We start from the raw sequence: 19,325 nt of genomic DNA, 5'->3' as shown, positions 1-19,325 counted from the left end.
AACTCGTTTATAAGAGACGATGAGGTGTATGAAGGCGTAGCGATTCATAGCCAAGTGATGAAGATAAAGCTAGAGTTTGAGAAGATCAAGCATCCATCGCTGCAGCAGCCGGATATGAGGCGGGTGCTTCGAGATATCACCAGGCAACGGTCCCGCTCCCCTCTGGGGTTAGCGGAAAGGCCCTTATCTGTCGGGAATTCGTAGATAGTATGGAACTTCACCTGTAGAAAAACAAGGAAGAGAAATGGCTGCTCTCATGCCGGCAGGATTTTAGGATTAGAAACAATTTTCTTTTCATCTTGTTTTGTGTTTTTTCCTTCACTTTTTGGATCTTTCTTCTTCCATCTGTTGTAGATATCCTCCAACATGCTTATGTAAAGACCTTTTCTCCTCCTCCTCCTTTGCTCATAATAGTTGTTCTTATATAAATAGCATACGCCTTAACTTTATAGATTAAACCAGCTTCCTCTGTTTCCCTTCCCCTGTTTTCTTCTATAAAATGCACAATGGTTGCATAGATATAAGATATTAAATTATTGAGCCAAGATGAAATCGCATAAGATATTAACAGGTTAACGGGTCAAAAAAACACAGACCACAAAATCAGCACAAGTGTTAAATACCTCACAAGCTGCAGTTCTAGGACAAACAAGAAATTAAGTCTTAAGCATTGGTAAGAAGATATTTTCGGCAATTCCAAGGGGGAGTTTCAGCTGATAAATGTTTTAGGATATGTTCAAATCATACAATCTGCATCGGTTCTACTAAATTACAAGAACTGTATTGATCACTAAACTATGAATTTTAATAATCGAGTTATTTGATTATTTGAATGATACCAATCAAGTCAGTAACCTTAACGAAAATTTTAACATGACAGTTAAATGAGTTTATATAATTATATATTTAGTTATTATTACTTATATATTCTATTAATTTAGTTCTACTTTTAATTTAATTTAATAGATTTAATTCTCTAATCGTATGATAAATCACCGTGCATCATTTTGCGACATAACAGTTGGTGTTGTTTATTTTATTGTGAAGGAGCAAACCCAGATGTTGAAACTTCAACATTTCTGTCAATTGTTAATAGTGAATGAATTGGTTGATAATGATTAATCCCGGTCCAGCATAGGATTTGGCATCAGCCTATAATGCCATTAACATGATAATGAGAGAGAAGTCAAATATCAAGTCATTGTGTTGAAGCGGTTAGGGTGGCTCAAGGGAAATCAGAAATATTGCAAGATCAAACCATAGTGGATAGGACTCGAACGACGATTGAAGGCGATTGGGAGATACGGATCCAACATGACTTTGTGAGCGAAATCACGTTACAGATGCATTGACAAAGCTACATCGTTAATGCCTCTCTCAAAGGTGATTTAAATGAATAAACGTACATGGTTCAATCACCTAGTTTCGGTAAATATTAAGATGATGTTACTCCCTTGGTATGATGTCTCCATAAAGCCTCATATAGGATTGCAACAAGCGTCGAGAACTGGTTTCATAAGCTTAAAAGTTGGCTCTTTTTCATCGGTTTTGCTATCTCCAAAGGGGATGCATCCTTGTTCGTGATAAACCCTAAAAAGACTCTTTATCTCTCTTATGGTGTACGTAGATGCTATTTTAATTATCGAAAATCCAAACGTTTTAAGCGTTTAAATTTAAATAAAATTTTTAAAATTTTACAAACGATAAAAATGTTAATTAATAGATTTTTTTTAAAGATCGTCGCTATATAATTACCTTAATGATAACGATAATTTTAAACACCTAAATCAACCATAAAAAATTTAACATCTAAATAAAAAATAAGTATAATTTAAACAGTTAAACCGTCTAAACAACACTGCATTAGATTTCTTGAAACTGATTTTTATTTTTAAAATAAGAGTTTGAGTAGTGAAAACTTGGAAGGCTCTCTCTAAAGGAAAATAGCTTAATTTCCCCGCCACTGAGAAACCCATGATTGATTGAAGGAATGAATAAACCCTACTTTTTATATATATATCTGCGCTTTAACTCTCCCTCCTCTCTTTCTTTCACTTCGCTAGCCTCTATGCCTTTCTCCCTTTTGATTTCATTTTAAAAAGAAAAGGGAAAACCAGCACAAAATTTAAGTGTAAGGGCCCCTAAAAAGAAAGCCTGGGGGGGGCTCTTATTTTCCAATCTAGTCACATTTCCCCCCTTCTGATTCTGGAGTTTTTACCATGTCGTGGGTGGAGGAGATTGTACTGCGTGACGTCACCAATGCGGGGCTCGTCGTCAGCGATCGTATTGGCCGTGAAATGGCGTCCCAGTTGGACCTCGAGGAAGCTTTGGAAGCTTCCAGATACACCAGTCATCCCTACTCCACTCATCCCAGAGAGGTAAATTTTTCCCAATTTACAACTAAAACCTAGTCTTTAATGTTTCTCTCAGCTATTCAGTTAAAATCTGATGGATAATTGGAGACTTTTGATTTCATTCGCTTTTCTAGATGATTTTGTTTTCTGTCCCGAAAATAATGAGTTCGTTTTTTTCCTCCATTTTTGTTGAATTCCAGTGGTTGAAATGTGTTTAGTCTTATGTTCTTCTTTGTAGGTGTTAAACATTCATTGAGGATTCTAAAATGCTTTTCACTTTTTTTTGGTTATCTCATATTTGATATATTTTGTGTGTAATTAATTTAAGCTTAAACTAAGGGTGCTATCTTTAAGTTCCAGTAATCCATATCGTGTGCTGCATTCAGTTAGTCAGCATGGATGTTTACTGCTATTTTCATTTCAGCGTATTCTGAGCTCGTTTCATGTTCCTTCCTTATATCTTTTAAGCATGATTTGCAGTCCTGCATCTTGATAGAAAAGTTGACATGCCTAATTAGATGGGATGGTTTGAGATGAGTTACTCTCATTATTAATGAAATTATCCTTCATATTCCACTGCAGTGGCCTCCTTTGATTGAGGTGGAGGATACTTGGGAGCTACCTCCAGTACTAGTAGAAAGATATAATGCTGCTGGTGGAGAAGGAACTGCATTATGTGGAATATTTCCAGAGATACGTAGGGCATGGGCTTCTGTGGATAATTCTTTGTTTCTTTGGCGTTTTGACAAATGGTAAAATTTTTGTTGCTTGTTCCAATTTATTGTTTTGTAATTTTTCATTTATGTGAGCACCCATTTCATTATTGTGAGTTTTAGCTGACTGCTTGTTGAATATCTATAAAATGATAAGGCTCTTGCTTGGTGTCTCTATTTGATATATCCAGCATTTAGTTGGCCTAGTATCTTTTTGTTTGTCAATCGCTTGGGTGCATCATGATGGATAGATAGCTTCTACCGTTTCCCCCCCCCCCCTTCAATCCTTCCGGGAACCATTCTTTGGTCAGTTGAATCTAGGACCTGCAAACTTCACCCATAAATAGATGGCTCTTGAACAGCAGAGCTGAATTCAGCGTTTATAATTTTTTTAAAATAAATGGCTTGTCTTTTCTATGCTGTCTATTTATTTGATTTTTATTTGTTTCACATGTGTCGCGTCTTTATTTTTGATTAGGGATGGCCAATGCCCTGAATATAATGTGGAGGAACAAACTATATGTGCTGTTGGCCTCGCCAAATCTAGACCTGGCATTTTTATTGAAGCTATACAGTATCTTCTAATATTAGCAACTCCCGTTGAGGTAAAAACTTGGCTTTTATTTTCCTTTGGAAGATGTTATTTATGAATATCCTATTTATGATTTCAAGTATGGGATTGATAAAATATCCTATTTCTAAACGATTCCTTTGGACATGGATTTCTCCCTTTTGAATTGTATCCAATGTTGGCAAGTGCATAAGGGGCAGTCTAGGTGTTATGGCCCTTGTATTACCTAAGGTGCAACGTGCAAAAATTCACTTGGTCGAGTGAAGGCACATATACATAAATAATATCAAAGAAAATTTACATTAATAAACTAGGTTTTAGTAAAGTTCATTTAATAAATTGAAAAGATTGTTCAAGTTTAATCCATTCCCTAATCTATTTGAAGAAATTTTGTGGCTTTGGGACACAAGGAAAAGGAAAATGCTTTTGTTATGAAGGAGAAAATAAGGGCAAGACTTTATGTTTTTGAATACAAGCATAGTAACACGCTTTATTTTGTATTTTATACCAGCATTTGACTTCTGTTTCATAAATTTAAAAATGAGTTCAGTCTGCAGAGCTCAAAGTAAGAGAATAAGGAAAGAGTAGAAATGGAGAAAAGAAAAGAAAATTGAGAGCCAACGAGAAAGAAGTACGAAGCATATTAAAATACTTTTTCTAGAAGCTTCTTTATTGAAGTTTTTTTACCCTAATAAATTTTAGTGGCTGTGGCTTTATTTTTTTTAAGAAAACCCTTTGATATAATGTAATACCTTTTTCAATCGATTATGAAGATTAATTCTTGGTCCTTTTAACTTTTATAATAAAAACTGACAAAATTTAAAAAAGACAAGAAGCAGAAATCCATGAGGCTTTTTTCTCAAGCATCCCATTATTAGCGTTTAAAAACCATAGCCAAAAGCAAACATAGGTGCAAAAAAACCCCATCTGGAAGGTATTGAGGTGTTAATTCTATCTGGTGCTGACAATACTGATTTTATCAACTTTATTGCACTCTTAACATCATTATTTATTTTGTATGCAGTTTCTATCGACTTTTTCTCACTAATTTATCCTAGCTTGTAGGATAATGAAATCATATTTTTCTTAATACCTTTGCTTGTTATCAGTTGATTCTTGTAGGAATTTGCTGCTCTGGAGGGGGTGATAATACTGATCCTTATGCAGAAGTTTCACTGCAGTCTTTGCCAGAATATACAATACCTTCTGATGGAGTTACCATGACTTGTATCACTTGTACTGATAAGGGTCGTATTTTCATGGCTGGCCGTGATGGCCACATCTATGAGCTGCATTACACGACTGATTCAGGTTGGCATAAGTGTTGCCGTAAAGTTTGCCACACTGCAGGTGTAGGGAGTGTTATTTCAAGGTGTGTTCTGCTACTTAATTCTTCTGGCTTGTGTAGTAGTTTTGCTTTTTCAATAATTTCACCTGCTCATTTAGAAGTTTTTTGTCCACATGATTTGTCTCCTTCTGATTATAAAAGTGTGAGACAACCTCGTAATGAGGACCTTGAGTACTTCTGGTTTGGTAAGTGTTTAAATATGCTTTTAAAGCAGAGATCTTTGTTGTTTTTCCAGGTGGAACACTTCTTCTTTCTGATTCGTCACCACCAACCATGTCTTCTCTTCTCATTGTGAGCAGAGATTCAAGCTCACAGTCATCTCTGTCAGGTAATTTAGGAGCAAGTGCTCGGAGTACCCGATCATTACGAGAATCTGTATCTTCCTTGCCCGTTGAAGGCCAAATGCTCTTTGCGGCAGATGTTCTTCCCTTACCAGATACAGCTGCAACTGTGTTATCACTGTATTCCGAGCTTGAATTTTGTGGATTTGAAAGATCAGTTGAGTCCTGTGGTAAGGCATCAGGAAAGTTGTGGGCTATAGGTGACCTTTCAACTCAACATATATTGCCAAGGAGGACAATGGTTGTTTTCAGTACCATGGGCATGATGGAAGTAGTTTTCAATCGGCCTGTTGATATTTTGAGAAGATTGTTCTAGTTGAACTCTCCAAGACCCATATTAGAGGATTTCTTTAATCGTTTTGGTGCTGGTGAAGCAACTGCAATGTGTTTGATGCTAGCTGCAAAAGTAGTTCATTCTGAAAATCTTATAAGCAATATTGTTGCCGAGAAGGCAGCTGAAGCATTTGAGGACCCAAGAATGGTTGGAGTGCCACAAGTTGAAGGTACTAGTGGATTATCAAATACTAGAACAGCTGCTATGGGTTTCAGCATGGGGCAAGTTGTTCAAGAGGCTGACCCAGTGTTCTCAGGTGCTCATGAAGGGCTCTGCCTGTGCTCATCAAGGTTTCTGTTTCCTGTTTGGGAGCTCCCTGTTATGGTTGTGAAAGGTGGTTATGATGCAGCATCAGGAAATGGGCTGCTTGCATGCAGACTTTCTGTTGGGGCTATGCAAGTCCTTGAGAACAAGATTCGTGCTTTGGAGATGTTCTTAAGGTCTAGAAGGAACAAAAGAAGAGGGCTTTATGGATGTGTAGCTGGTTTAGGTGACATGACTGGTTCTATTTTGTATGGAACTGGTTCAGAATTAGGAGCTGGTGATAGGAGCATGGTGAGAAACTTATTTGGTGCTTATTCCTGGAGTGTGGAATCTAATGGTGGTGGAACATCAAATAAAAGACAGCGGTTGCCGTATAGTCCTGCTGAATTGGCTGCAATGGAGGTGGGGTGGAATTTCTTAATGCATCCATTTATTATGTATTAGGCCCTAGGTCTCATATCTGTTTCTGAAAAAAGTCTTGTGCTACAGGTGAGAGCAATGGAGTGCATCCGGCAATTGCTTCTTAGGTCTGCTGAAGCTCTGTTTTTACTACAACTTGTTTCTCAGCATCATGTAACACGCTTGGTCCAGGGATTTGATGCTAATATCCGGCAGGAATTGGTTCAGTTGACATTTCACCAACTTGTTTGTTCTGAGGAGGGTGATCGCCTTGCTACAAGACTTATTTCTGCTTTGATGGAGGTAATTGAATCTTATATGAAGTATCATAGAAGTTCAGCATATGAGCTCTTTTCTGAATTCCCAAGATTTTCTTTTCTTCTAAATGTATATTAGAGTTTCTAAATGGTTGCACTAATGAATGTTGTTTCTTGCTCCAGTATTATACTGGCCCTGATGGCAGGGGGACTGTTGATGATGTAAGTGGGAAATTACGTGAGGGATGTCCAAGCTATTTCAAGGAGTCTGATTATAAGTTTTTCTTAGCTGTGGAATGTCTTGAAAGAGCTGCTGCAACTCCGGATCCTGTTGTGAAGGAAAATCTTGCCAGGGAGGCCTTTGAATTCCTAAGTAAAGTTCCAGAATCTGCGGATTTAAGAACTGTCTGCAAACGGTTTGAGGACTTGAGGTGATTTTATCATTCAATTAAGAGGATAGCATATGATTTCTCTAACTAGATATTTTTTAATCAGATTATTACGTCTTTAACTTGAAACATTGCTGCAGATTTTATGAAGCTGTTGTTCGCTTACCCCTACAGAAAGCTCAGGCACTTGATCCTGCAGGTGTTGCTCTCAATGAGCAAATTGATCAAGAAATCAGAGAATATGCAATTGCCCAGCGTGAACAGTGCTATGAGGTAATTACTAGTGCTTTACGCTCTCTGAAAGGTGAGGGCTCACAGAGGGAATTTGGGTCTCCTGCTAGGCCTGCTGCAGTGCGATCTGTCCTTGATGATGCTTCACGTAGAAAATATATATGCCAGATTGTTCAGCTTAGTGTTCAATCACCTGACAGATTATTTCACGAGTACATGTATAGAACTATGATCAATTTAGGCCTTGAGAATGAGCTGTTGTAATACGGAGGTCCTGATTTGGTGCCTTTTCTGCAGACTGCTGGGTGTGAACCTGCACAAGAGGTGGCTTTATTTCTGTGATCTTTCATGTCTTATTTCAAAGTTTTTACTGTTTCAACCTGTGAACACAATTTTCTTTCTTCAGAGCTTAGATGATGAATTGCCGTAACAACTTTTTCCTTCATTTTTAATGTGTTTCTATCATCTTCCATTTAGGTTCGAGCTCTATCTGCATTGACATCAGCAACCCCTTCAGTGGGTCAACCTGGAGCTCCTATTCATTCTAATCAAGCCAAATACTTTGATCTTTTGGCTCGATATTATGTCTTGAAGAGACAGCATTTGCTTGCAGCTCATGTACTGTTGAGGCTGGCTGAAAGACGCTCGATCGATGGGAGCGCTGCTCCTAGTCTTGAACAGAGGTTGATTGCTTTCATTTGATCAAATTTTATCCATATCTTTGTAGACGTGTGGGTTGTAATCAGTAAATTCAACTCCATAAGCATGTACTGATCTGATTTCTGGCTGTCGTATTGAAAATCCAAATTTGTTTGTACCCTTCAATCCATTTAACCTCTGATACAAGATCAAGGGAAGAGCTGTTATTCAGATTTTCAGAGTGCTACACACACATTTGACATGTAGTAATTAGTCAAATGCATCCAAACTGTTTGTGGTTTTCAAAACTAGGTGTTGAATGAACTTTTTTTTTGATAGAAGTTGGAGGTCTCATTAAAAACTCCCTTCGTATTCTTCCACATACTTAGAAGTATGTTGAAGAACAAGGAAGGGAGAAAAGAGTGCCTCATATTTTATTAAATATAATACTAAGTACATGAGGTAACACCAAACCCACATGCGGGAATAAACACCAATACAACCCATATCACCTAGAAATCTTACATCGTCAACCAAAAAGCCCCTAAATCACCTCAAGATGTAAGATAACATAACAAAAAAACCAACAATTACAACCACAAACTTAAAAACGCCTCTGAATACAGCAGCCGAACAATCACAACCCAATTGGAGGATCAAGTTCTAAAGAAATATCGCAATCTTCAGGAACCCAAGAAATAGGTTTGAAGGAAGGATCAACTTCATGCACCAAGATTTTGAATAAATGATCCCCGACCTTCAACTCCAACAACTCATTAATTCTCACTTGAGCGTTTGTGAGTATTTGGATTTTAGCCCGATCAAAAGACGAAGGGAACTCACAACTGTTATCGATTGCTATTAACTTGCCCCACTTAGTAGCTATGTTTTTGAAAGTATCCCAATTCCAAGCGTGAAAAGGAATACCTTCGCAAACTAGCCAAACGCGCCGGCTCTCCACCACAAGGCTCTCAGACCAAGTTTCCACTCTGGAAAACCATTCTGCAAGAGTTTCTAACTTTTCATCCTTCACGCATCTCAACGAATTAGAATCTTCAAAAACCATTAGAACTACATTTCCAGCAGCTCTCATAAGCGTGAAACCCGCTAGTCCTTTGGCTTGTATTTGGTTAGCAAGATTACCAATCTTGATAAAGTTCTTGCACCACCCCACAAGACAGTTAGACAACACATGAAGTTTATCTGCGTCCACAACACCCTCAACTTCACAGTGTTTAATCGTCGGAAAAACTTCCAGCCCCGACTTACTATGAACAACTTTCGAGGACTTTCGCCAGTAAGACTGTCGGGGTTTATGTTTAGCTAAAGAGACTCTAATTTTGTTGCCGTAAATACGATAACCATTCATCTTAGAAATCGATGTCCTTGCTTCTTCAATTGTAGCAAAGCGAATAAACCCAAAACGAACCCCATTCGAGTTTCTTTTTTGGGAATGAAGGCATCAATAACTTGACCATGTGAGCCAAATATGGATCCAAGTTTCTTCCAATGGATCTTCTCTGGAAGGTTTTCGATAAAAATCGTGTAACAATCCTTTCTGGACCCATTGCGAAAATCTGGTTGGCCTTCTTTCGACCGATTATAAAACCCATTTCTTCTTCTTCCCACCACTTCGGAAAATTTTGCATCGGAATACCCTTTCGAATAGAACTCCTTGGCACCACCATGATCAACATTAGCGACTGGAAGCGTTGGTGTTGCGTGAACAAAAGACAACTTTCCGTTCCTATGTTTCCCTTCTTGTGAGCATTTCTTCAAAGGACTGGATGATAGTGGACTTTCACCCGACCTCGCCGAAACTGATCCCGAATTTTGTTGATTTTGGGTTGAAGGAGAGTGTCTGTAAGTGGTGCCGTCGGACTCAACTATCCAACCCGCCTCACGTGCCAAGGCTGCCAAAACATCGTTCTTAGCAGCATTCGGTGGAATAGAGAAGTTACCAAACTGTCTCAATCCGGCCAACAAGCGTCTGGTAAAAACTCTTCTTTGCGGTTTCCGTAACCTTGTCCTCTCCTTTTCATTCTCAATTTTACGATTGTCCTTACCGGAGTAAGATGAAGAGGCTGCACCAGCGGATCCAGATTTCTTGAGAAGACTGCCTCGTGGAACTGCATTTTCCTTCATTTTTAAATCATTAACCCGCTTATTCAACTCTGCCACTAATGCTTTAAGAGCCTTCACTTTCGCTTCTAATTCCTTGGCAGACTCCAGGGGGAAATCACCAGCTGCAACACGGCAGTCTGGTTCAAGCGGGAGATGAGAACTCCTAGACGAAGAAGGAGGAACAATAGGAGGCCTCACGGAGGAAGCAGCCACCGCACCAGCTGAGTCAAACCCTCGAAGTTGGCTGGGTTGAGACGTGGGTTGGGGTTCCATGGTGAATACTCAGCTGTACACCACTGCTCGACACAAGAGAAGACGGGATTAGGTCACGTTTAGGCACTGCGCTGGGTTGAGTGGCGGAGGCGAACTCGGACGGCTGGAGGCTTCGAAAATCTGCAGAGGGGTCATTCCTTGTCACAATGCTTTGTCTGAACTTTCTTGTTTTGTTTGTCAATGCCAGGCGTCAATACCTAAGTAATGCTGTTCTTCAGGCCAAGAGTGATGGTAAAAATGATTGCCTGGTACCTTCTAGCTGTGGTGCTTTTGACAGTGGACTGTTGGACTTACTTGAAGGGAAACTTGCTGTTCTTCAGTTTCAGATAAAAGTAAAAGAGGAACTGGAGGTAATTGCTACCAGGGTAGAAGCTACACTTGGTACATCAGAATCTGTTCAAAATGGATCTGCTGCTGATAGCAGGTTTAATGGTGATGCCAATTTAGCAAATGCTGCACGAGAGAAGGCCAAGGAGTTGTCTTCAGATTTGAAGAGCATTACTCAATTGTATAATGAATATGCAGTTCCTTTTGAACTTTGGGAGGTATAGATTCTGGCTTTTTAATTCTCCTTCTCTTTGTTTCCTTGCTCTCAGCAGAGATTTTGTATATAAAATGGAAGATGAGAAGAATATATTCATAAATAAATATACACACTTAATGTGGGATCCGACAATGAGCAAAAGAGTAGCAAAATGAGGGGTGGAGAGAGAATTATATCTTAGATATAGTATTCTTCACTTGTAAGTAGATAATTGAAATTTTCTTAAACTGAATTGTGTTTCCAAATGTTTTAAGATGTTGCTAGGAATTGTTCTACATTGTGGCTGTTTTAGGATAATTAGGTTCTCTTGGATAAAGCTTCCATCAACTTAGCTCAATTTCCCGATTTAGTACTATTTCCCTTCAAGTAATCATGTGATAACTTTTGTTCCTATATTATTATTCTTGTTAATAATGAGACTCTTTGCCTTTTCATTTCTTCTTTTAGATATGCCTGGAAATGTTGTACTTTGCTAACTATTCAGGTGACACCGATGGTAGCATTATCCGAGAAACCTGGGCTAGACTTATTGATCAAGCTCTTTCAAGGGGTGGAGTTGCCGAGGCTTGCTCCGTTTTGAAGCGGGTTGGTTCTAAAGTGTATCCTGGAGATGGAGCTGTTTTACCTCTGGACACTCTATGCCTTCATCTAGAGAAGGCTGCAATGGTATATCTTCCTCTTAGCTAGTTTCAATTTAGTTATGTAAAAAAGCAATAGTTTATTTGATTCTCATCACGGTAGCTTTGTTAAATGGCAATTGGTTATTGTTTTATTGAATACTTGTTTCTCTTCTAAACATGTTCGACTTGGTAGGAGAGAGTGGAATCCGGAACCGAATATGTTGGTGATGAAGATGTCGCCAGAGCTCTTCTTGGTGCTTGCAAGGGTGCAGCTGAACCCGCATTGAACACTTACGATCAATTATTATCAAGTGGGGCTATTTTGTCATCATCAAACCTCAGATTACGCCTTCTCCAATCAGTGCTGGTGGTACTTCGTGAATGGGCAATGTCTGTATTTGCGCAGAGATTGGGCACGACTGCTGCTGGCGCTTCTTTAATATTAGGCGGAACATTCTCACCGGAACAGACAGTGGCCCTAAATCAAGGGATTCGAGACAAGATCACTAGTGCAGCCAACAGGCCAGCTTCTTCGTGTTCAGTTTATTAAACGTAGAGCCTTAAATGTAGCATATGTTTTGTGATTTTTAACATGGACTGTTTGGGATTTTACAGGTACATGACGGAGGTGAGGAGATTGGCACTTCCACAGAGTAGAACCGAGACAGTTTATAGAGGATTTCGAGAACTTGAAGAATCTTTAATTACACCGTTATAAGGGTCTCCCGAGAAATTATTATCTTATTAATTTATCAAAATTATTAGTTTAGACCTTAAGATCAAGTTGAGATCCCAAAAAAATGTTATTTTAAAAAAATTATTAATTTATTAAGTATTAATTTGTAAATGTTTTTACTGTATTTTTTATTTAGGTAGATTTTTTAAAGAAAATTTTATCAAAAAATTAAAAGTTGTTAAAACAATTGATTTACTAAGTTAAAAATAGGTTTGAAAGGGATTCGAACATTGGCATTTACAAATAGAGTAAATTGAGTTGTGATGGTCGTCATAGCATCTACAGTACTTAATCTGGACTAGTTGATCAATAGATCGTATATTATTGATTAATTTAAAAAAAAAGTTCGAGAGGATTAGCACACGCACAATGTTGAAAACTAATATATTATCTATTAACCATCTAAATCCATGCCTCAGCTTATAGAATGTATGATTATTTTGAAAAATTTTCCCTTCCTTTAAGAATGTGCAAAAAAGTATGTTGTTTCTCATGTCGGTGTTTACCTTTTGCCGTTGAGATTCTTCATTCGATCCTTATATCACCGATAATCCCTGAAGTCAACACCATTTTCCCTTGTATTGTGGCACATTTGTTAGTAAGATTATTTTTTTGTCATGTCTCTTATAAAATCTAATGACGATATTGATGAGTTTTTTAATTTTTTATTTTTTTTTTAAAATTTTTACATCATTTCTATCTCCTCATCAACAGTTCACAAGACATTTTTTTAATATTTTTATTAAATTAGAATTTTGCTTAACTTTTATTAAAATATTTATATTTATATTGCAATAAAATAAAATAATTTCAAAATATAGTTTAAGTGAATTCAACCTAAGACTCCTTAAAGAAGTTCTAATGGTTAACTTATAAACAAAAGTATAAATTTGTTATATTTTTCACTAAACTAACGAATTATACAGTCTGAGGATTCAAGAGCTTAAACAGAAGTGAATGGTGCTCTTCACAACTTTTGCATGCGTAAACATAGTTGTTATCATATGGAAGATAGATGTAAACAAAGTCTTTCGACTTTTCCGGTCGATCGCCTTAGTTACCGCGTTCATCTATCGCGTTCAGCACTGGTAAATTATGGCCTTCGTGAAGCCCGAAACCACCATTGATGACTGAACTTGAAGATGCCTGCCATTTTTGTTAAACCCTTTTGGTTCATGTCAACGGGATCTTACTAGTTAGTCCATTTTGCAGAAGGAAAGCCATTTACTATTGTACAGTAGTTGAAGGAGTTTAGCCTTTGAAGCAGATTGACATTTATTTGAAGCCCTAAACTTACCTTGAAGATTGATTTCTACTCGAGTTGTGGCTAGGTTTGTATAATCCGCGAGCAGTACAGAAAAATACTTATTAACAACGCACGCACACCAAACTCAGCTGCTCAAACTTATGTTCTCTAGAAATAGCATTCTTTGATAAAACCATTCAATGAGTAAATTTTCAGATTTACGCAGAAATGTGTCTTGAACTGGGTCAGCACGCATTTGACCTCAAATTTTGATAGCAGCAGTGTCGATCGAGGAGTAAATTTGTCTTCGGCATCCTTTCTTTTTATATAATTTATCTCCCTTCGATTATTGGTGATTGATTATAACACTATAACTTGCATGTTCCCATGTTCACCGATATTTGGTATGCTTCCGACATATAGAGTCCTCAAGGGGTCGGGCTTTGTTTTGAGCGGTGGACAGAGATGGACACATAATTTTAGGTCAGAGGAAGGAATTTGAACTTATAAAATTTAAAGAAACGAACTTGAACTTATAATTTTTTTAGTAGGACAACTGTCTCGACCCGTTCCCTCTCGATCCATCCCTAGCGGTAGAGGTAGGCTTTGTTGGCCTTTTTCCATAGACGTTTGGTTTACTTCAAAGGTCTCACCTTATAAAATCTACTTGCTACACGCGAGGATAATGGATTGTATCTGAAATCAAAAGAACTGATTAGCAATAACAACACTTGATCTTTAAAGAATAATCACATTTAAACTTATTAAATCTGATTCTGTTGTACATCCTCCTAATCTCTTCAGAAAGTCGTACCTCTATTCTTGATTCTCCACCTATCAAAGTCTATGGATTCCTCCGTTGATCGAGATTTTTAAATTTTATATCATTCGGTCAACTTATTTATTGATACGGTCATTTATAACCTATGTGATCTATCGTAACCAAATCTGTTATCCAACTGTCATATTTATGTGTCCAAATAGTTTATAGATAATTATCATGATCTTAAACTCAACACGAATACTAGATGTCAGAATATAATAAAAGCCACCTTATATGGTTGAAGAAGAGATTTCAAATTCACTCTTTCAACTCATTATGCACCATCTTGTTTCCCCAATTCACCATAATCATCGGCTGTAACTCTCATTCTAAATCAAAATTAAAAGAATTGGACCGTCTACTATGACCGTAATCCAAATTTTCTTATCAACAAGATCATATAGGATATTCACCAAAATTTGAAAAATGTCGGCTATGTTATGATGCATGTGCAAGTGTTTTTATAGTGAAATCAAGACTGAAATGGCAGCCAGTCATTTCTCTGTCATATCTGGTGGGCACAGTGATTGTGGGCAATTCAGCCAACAAGTTGGTCTCGGCTAAATTCTATAGTTTGTTCACATACAAGTTGATGGATTGCAATTTGGTAAACAACTTCACTAATTACACTCTTATATCCATATATATATATATATATATATATATATATAACTCAAACCCTCAAACTTCAGAGAATTTTAAATATTATATGGAAATATTACACATTTAATCCAAAATTTTTTATTAAAATTTTTTATTTTTTAATAAAAATTGGGAGAAAGGAAAGGACTGTTTGATGTGTACTCAAGAAATTTAATGAATTGCTTGAACCAACTTACCTCAGTAATTAAAGGAATAGTTAATGTTCCTAAAGGTCACGGGTTTGAGCATCAGTGGCTACAACGGGGTGATTGAGCCTTCATTATCAAAGGGTTGATAGTATATAAAACAAATACTAATTTATAATCATATTAGTTTAATAATTTTTTAATGAATTCACATTAATGAGTGGAGAGCTCTTACCTACCAACCACCTAAATCCATGCCCCAACTCTCTTTACAAAGTCCTAAATTTAATGCACTTGTTTCCAATCTACACTCCATCTCTCTATTCCTTTTTTTAATTAGTCTAGGACAATTACAAGATGATATTTGTTCATAAGTTTTAATCAATTGATAATATACACACATCCTACCGACATAGTTACTCGAATTCAAAAATTCTAGAGAGAACAACATTCTCTTTAACTATCAAAACCACCTAATGATTGACGCTTTTCTGTATTCTTGTATTATTATTATTATTATTATCATTACAAATAAATACTTGAAGTACATAATTTTTTCACTCAAGTACCAAAAATATTTTTAATCAAAATAAATATTTAAAGTTGTTATTTTGGTCAAAATAAATATCTAGAATTTTTTTTAATTAAAATAAATATCTAAAATATTATTGACATGAAACATTAAGTTACATAATAATACAATATCTTTATCATATTAAATCTATATATGTGATACAAATAAAACATAATCTTTTGTCTGATGAAATACGACGAATCGAATTATCAAAAATAATATTTATTGATGACAAATTTATAAAGTTATTAACTCAAATCGGATCATCAAAACCAACTCGCTAGTTCAATTCCTGTTCGAATCGCTCAAATTCACATATTGAATTAACTAAATGCCTAACCAGTGCAGATTTTTCTCAAAACATTCATTTTTCAACTCAGCTTCTTTCGTTAGGAAAGGCCATACTTAAATACTTGCGATTATTTGACTAATTCAGAGGGTTGTTTTGATGAATTCCCCAATTATTAAAAAATATAAGATAATCATCACGACTGTTTAAACGACTAATTCAGACGATTAATAATATTTTAAAGTTAAAGGACGGGTTTAGAACATAATGAATAGCTAAGTGATAATTTTATAACTTTTAATAGTTAAAGGTTAATCTGAGATAAGTACAAAACAATATTTTTTCAAAGATTACTCTTAATCATTTAACATTAAATGTTCATACCTCTGATTTTTTTTTTGTGCTCGAACCTTGGATCTCATAGAATAACAATAATATTTTGTAGTCAATAAATCATTTTGTTTAATTTACTCTAAAAAATAATTAAACTAATCAGATATAAGATAGGAATTAATTTTAAAACTGACCATCAAAGTTTATTAATTAGACCATCAAAGTTGGGGTCATATCTCCTCTCACCTACAAAGTGGACCTCGGTGAGATTGAACACATGAATATAGTGTCTTCGGTGAGATTTTGAATTAGGACAAAAAAAATAAAAAAAATAAGTTTTAGGATTAAAATTATTATTTTCATACAACATTATATAATTATTCTCAATAAATCAATAATGAAATCTAATTATGAACAACCAAAATAGAAATGAAACATTAAGGCCTAACGTCTTCTCTCAAAAAAAAAAACCTTTCTCTCATTAGTATGTCGTTTATCTATTTTCTTTTTTAGTTTTATTAATTGGCAACAACACCAACTTTAATATTGGTTGCTGATCGCCGATATTCTTTATTGTCTTTTTTTATATTGTATTTTTATTTTCAAAAAATTTGCTCGTGTTACACTTTTTCTTATACCTTTATGACATGTTTTCTTATGTTTTTTGGTATTTTTCCTGTTCTTTGGTCGTTTTTTCGATTATTTTTCTTCTTCTAAGGGTTGTTTTGACATTGTCACGACTAATCAAGATGATGCTTATTCTGATATCTTGTTGATATTCCTTCATTTGGACCCTCGGATTGGATTTTGTTAGAATTTGTGGAATCTCGAATTGACAACCGAAAAAGTTGTAAGATGGTGAATTGACAATAATTTGATTAGGGAGTAAGGAGAGTAAAAGATAGAGAAATTTGACACAATGACTTATAGTGGTTCGACTTATCAACCAAGTCTACTTCCACTACCTAAGTTGCTCACTTAGTATTTTCTAACAAATTCACTAATTTGTTTTTTATTTTTCAATGATCAAGAGATAACCTTTATACTCCTTATCTTTTCACGTGACTAAGATAGAATCAATCCCCTTTTACAAAAGGTAAAAAGAAGTAAACAAATAAACCGCTCAAAGGTAGGGTGTTTACAAATTTAGCTCAATAAAACACTAATATTTACAAGAGAGATAAAATAAAATTTGAAAAACTCTTCTCTTGTGTTTGAATTCTTAGATAGGTGTTCTAACCCTTCTTCAAGTGTCTTCAACTTGTTTTTATATGTTGGAATGAAGTTGTGTTCGTTTCTAGCCGTTGGGGCTGATTTCTAGCCGTTTGGGGATGAATCTCTGCAAAATAAAGCTACCATACCTTTGTTATTTTTAAATCAACTAACCGTTGGGGCCTGATGGTATCGATACTATGCCTGGTATCGATACTACTATGTAAAGTAGTATCGATACCTCTTTGGGTATCGGTACCATTTTTGCATTATGGAATTTGAGCAATGCTGGTAGTATCGATACTATTAGTATCGATACTATCTAGTGAGTATCGATACTTCCATTACCTTGGTATCGGTACCATATGAACAATATCGATACTGTTTATGAGGTATCGATACTGTAAGAACAATATCGACACTGCTTGTCTAGAAAAATATTTTGTGCTCAATTCCAAATTAAATGAACTTTGAATTATTTTTGAAAACTTTGAACAACTTCAATTCAAGTCCGAAAACCTTTTGCCATAAATTGTTATATCAAAATATAGTTCAACAGATTTGGATACCCTATTTACTTAATGAATAACTTTTCACATCGCTCGAATTTGATTTGAGGTTTGTCAGTGGTCTTTCAATAGCTTGATCCCCTTTTGTGGTTTGTTTACCGATGCGATCAGATTTGTTTGTATCTATCTTTGTTCGAGTTTCTTGGTTAGATTTAATATTTCCTTGTATGATTCTTATGTGATATTAAGTTGCTAGTTTTGTTTCGATGATTATAGGAAAATTTTATAAGTATATGCTTAATTTACGATTATGATCGTAAATTTTATTGTAATTTAAGATATTTTCTATTTTGAATAAAATTAGTTTCTTCTTTAAGAAAAAGAAATGAAACATTTAAGTATAAATTCAAAAAAAAAAACAATTAAATTACTAGAACAAAAATGTAAAAATAAATGAATGACCCCAAATAGATAATTTACTCTAAAAATAATTGAACAAAGCGTGAAAATCAACAGTTAAACTCTTTACTCATCACCAAAAGTCCATAACTTTTGTTTGTTAGGGTTTAAATTGCAGTGATATTTTGGTTGGGGGAGAAGAAAAAGGACAAAGCAATAAAAACGTTTGAATATTTTTAATGCAGTAAATACAAACAAAAAATGTAGGCAGTAGGCAGGTGGTTGAGTCCTCCCTACCAACACAGAGCAGACCGAAGCCAGGAGAACTCACCGGCAGCGAAATCGCACGCCAGCCACTGTGGCTTTGCTTCACCCTGACATCCGGTCCCACCTACCTCATTTTTCGATATTTAATTTATTAATTTATATTATATACTCCAAATATAAAAACGATATTCTCAATCCAATTTACATCCCTCCCGTTCACTGTAACCTGACTAAAATTCCATCTATTTTCCAAAAGATTGAAAATTTTAATTTCATTTATTATTAAAGATTTATTTCTGTTCAATTTATTGAACGATTTTAATATTGAGACGTATAATATTGTTTTATTTATAGATTATAGATTTGAGTAATTGTGTGTGTATTATCATTAATTATAAATTTTTTTGAATAAATATTATTTTGTAATCATTCATTTTTATTAAAAATATTTTAAATATTTTGTTTCGATTTAGTTAAATTTATAATTTTGATGATTTTAATTTAAATTAATTTTTCAAAAATAAAATTTAAATAATAAAATAATGCAAATTAATTAAAATAATTTAATTTTTTCAACTTACTAAATTTAATATTCACCACTACTACCGCTACCAATTATTATCTCCTTAGCAGACAAGGACAACTTTTCCTCTATTTTCCATTTCCCTTGTTCTGTCTATAAAAGAAGAAAAGGAAACTCAACTCAAAAGAAATTATAATCTTCGTAACTTATTCTGGTTTTACTCAC

The 19,325-nt window shown here is 35.4% G+C and overlaps 1 pseudogene; it reads left to right on the top strand.

Moving 5' to 3' along the window:
* The first annotated feature begins 1,904 nt into the window (after positions 1-1,904).
* LOC120125045 lies at positions 1,905-12,119 on the top strand (annotated as a pseudogene).
* The last annotated feature ends 7,206 nt before the right edge of the window (positions 12,120-19,325 follow it).

The sequence above is a fragment of the Hibiscus syriacus genome, unplaced genomic scaffold, assembly GCF_006381635.1.
Source record: "Hibiscus syriacus cultivar Baekdansim isolate YM2019G1 unplaced genomic scaffold, ASM638163v2 tig00110429_pilon, whole genome shotgun sequence".
NCBI lineage: Eukaryota > Viridiplantae > Streptophyta > Magnoliopsida > Malvales > Malvaceae > Hibiscus > Hibiscus syriacus.
Note: the sequence above shows the minus strand (reverse complement) of the source record. Positions and strands in the feature narration are given on the sequence as shown.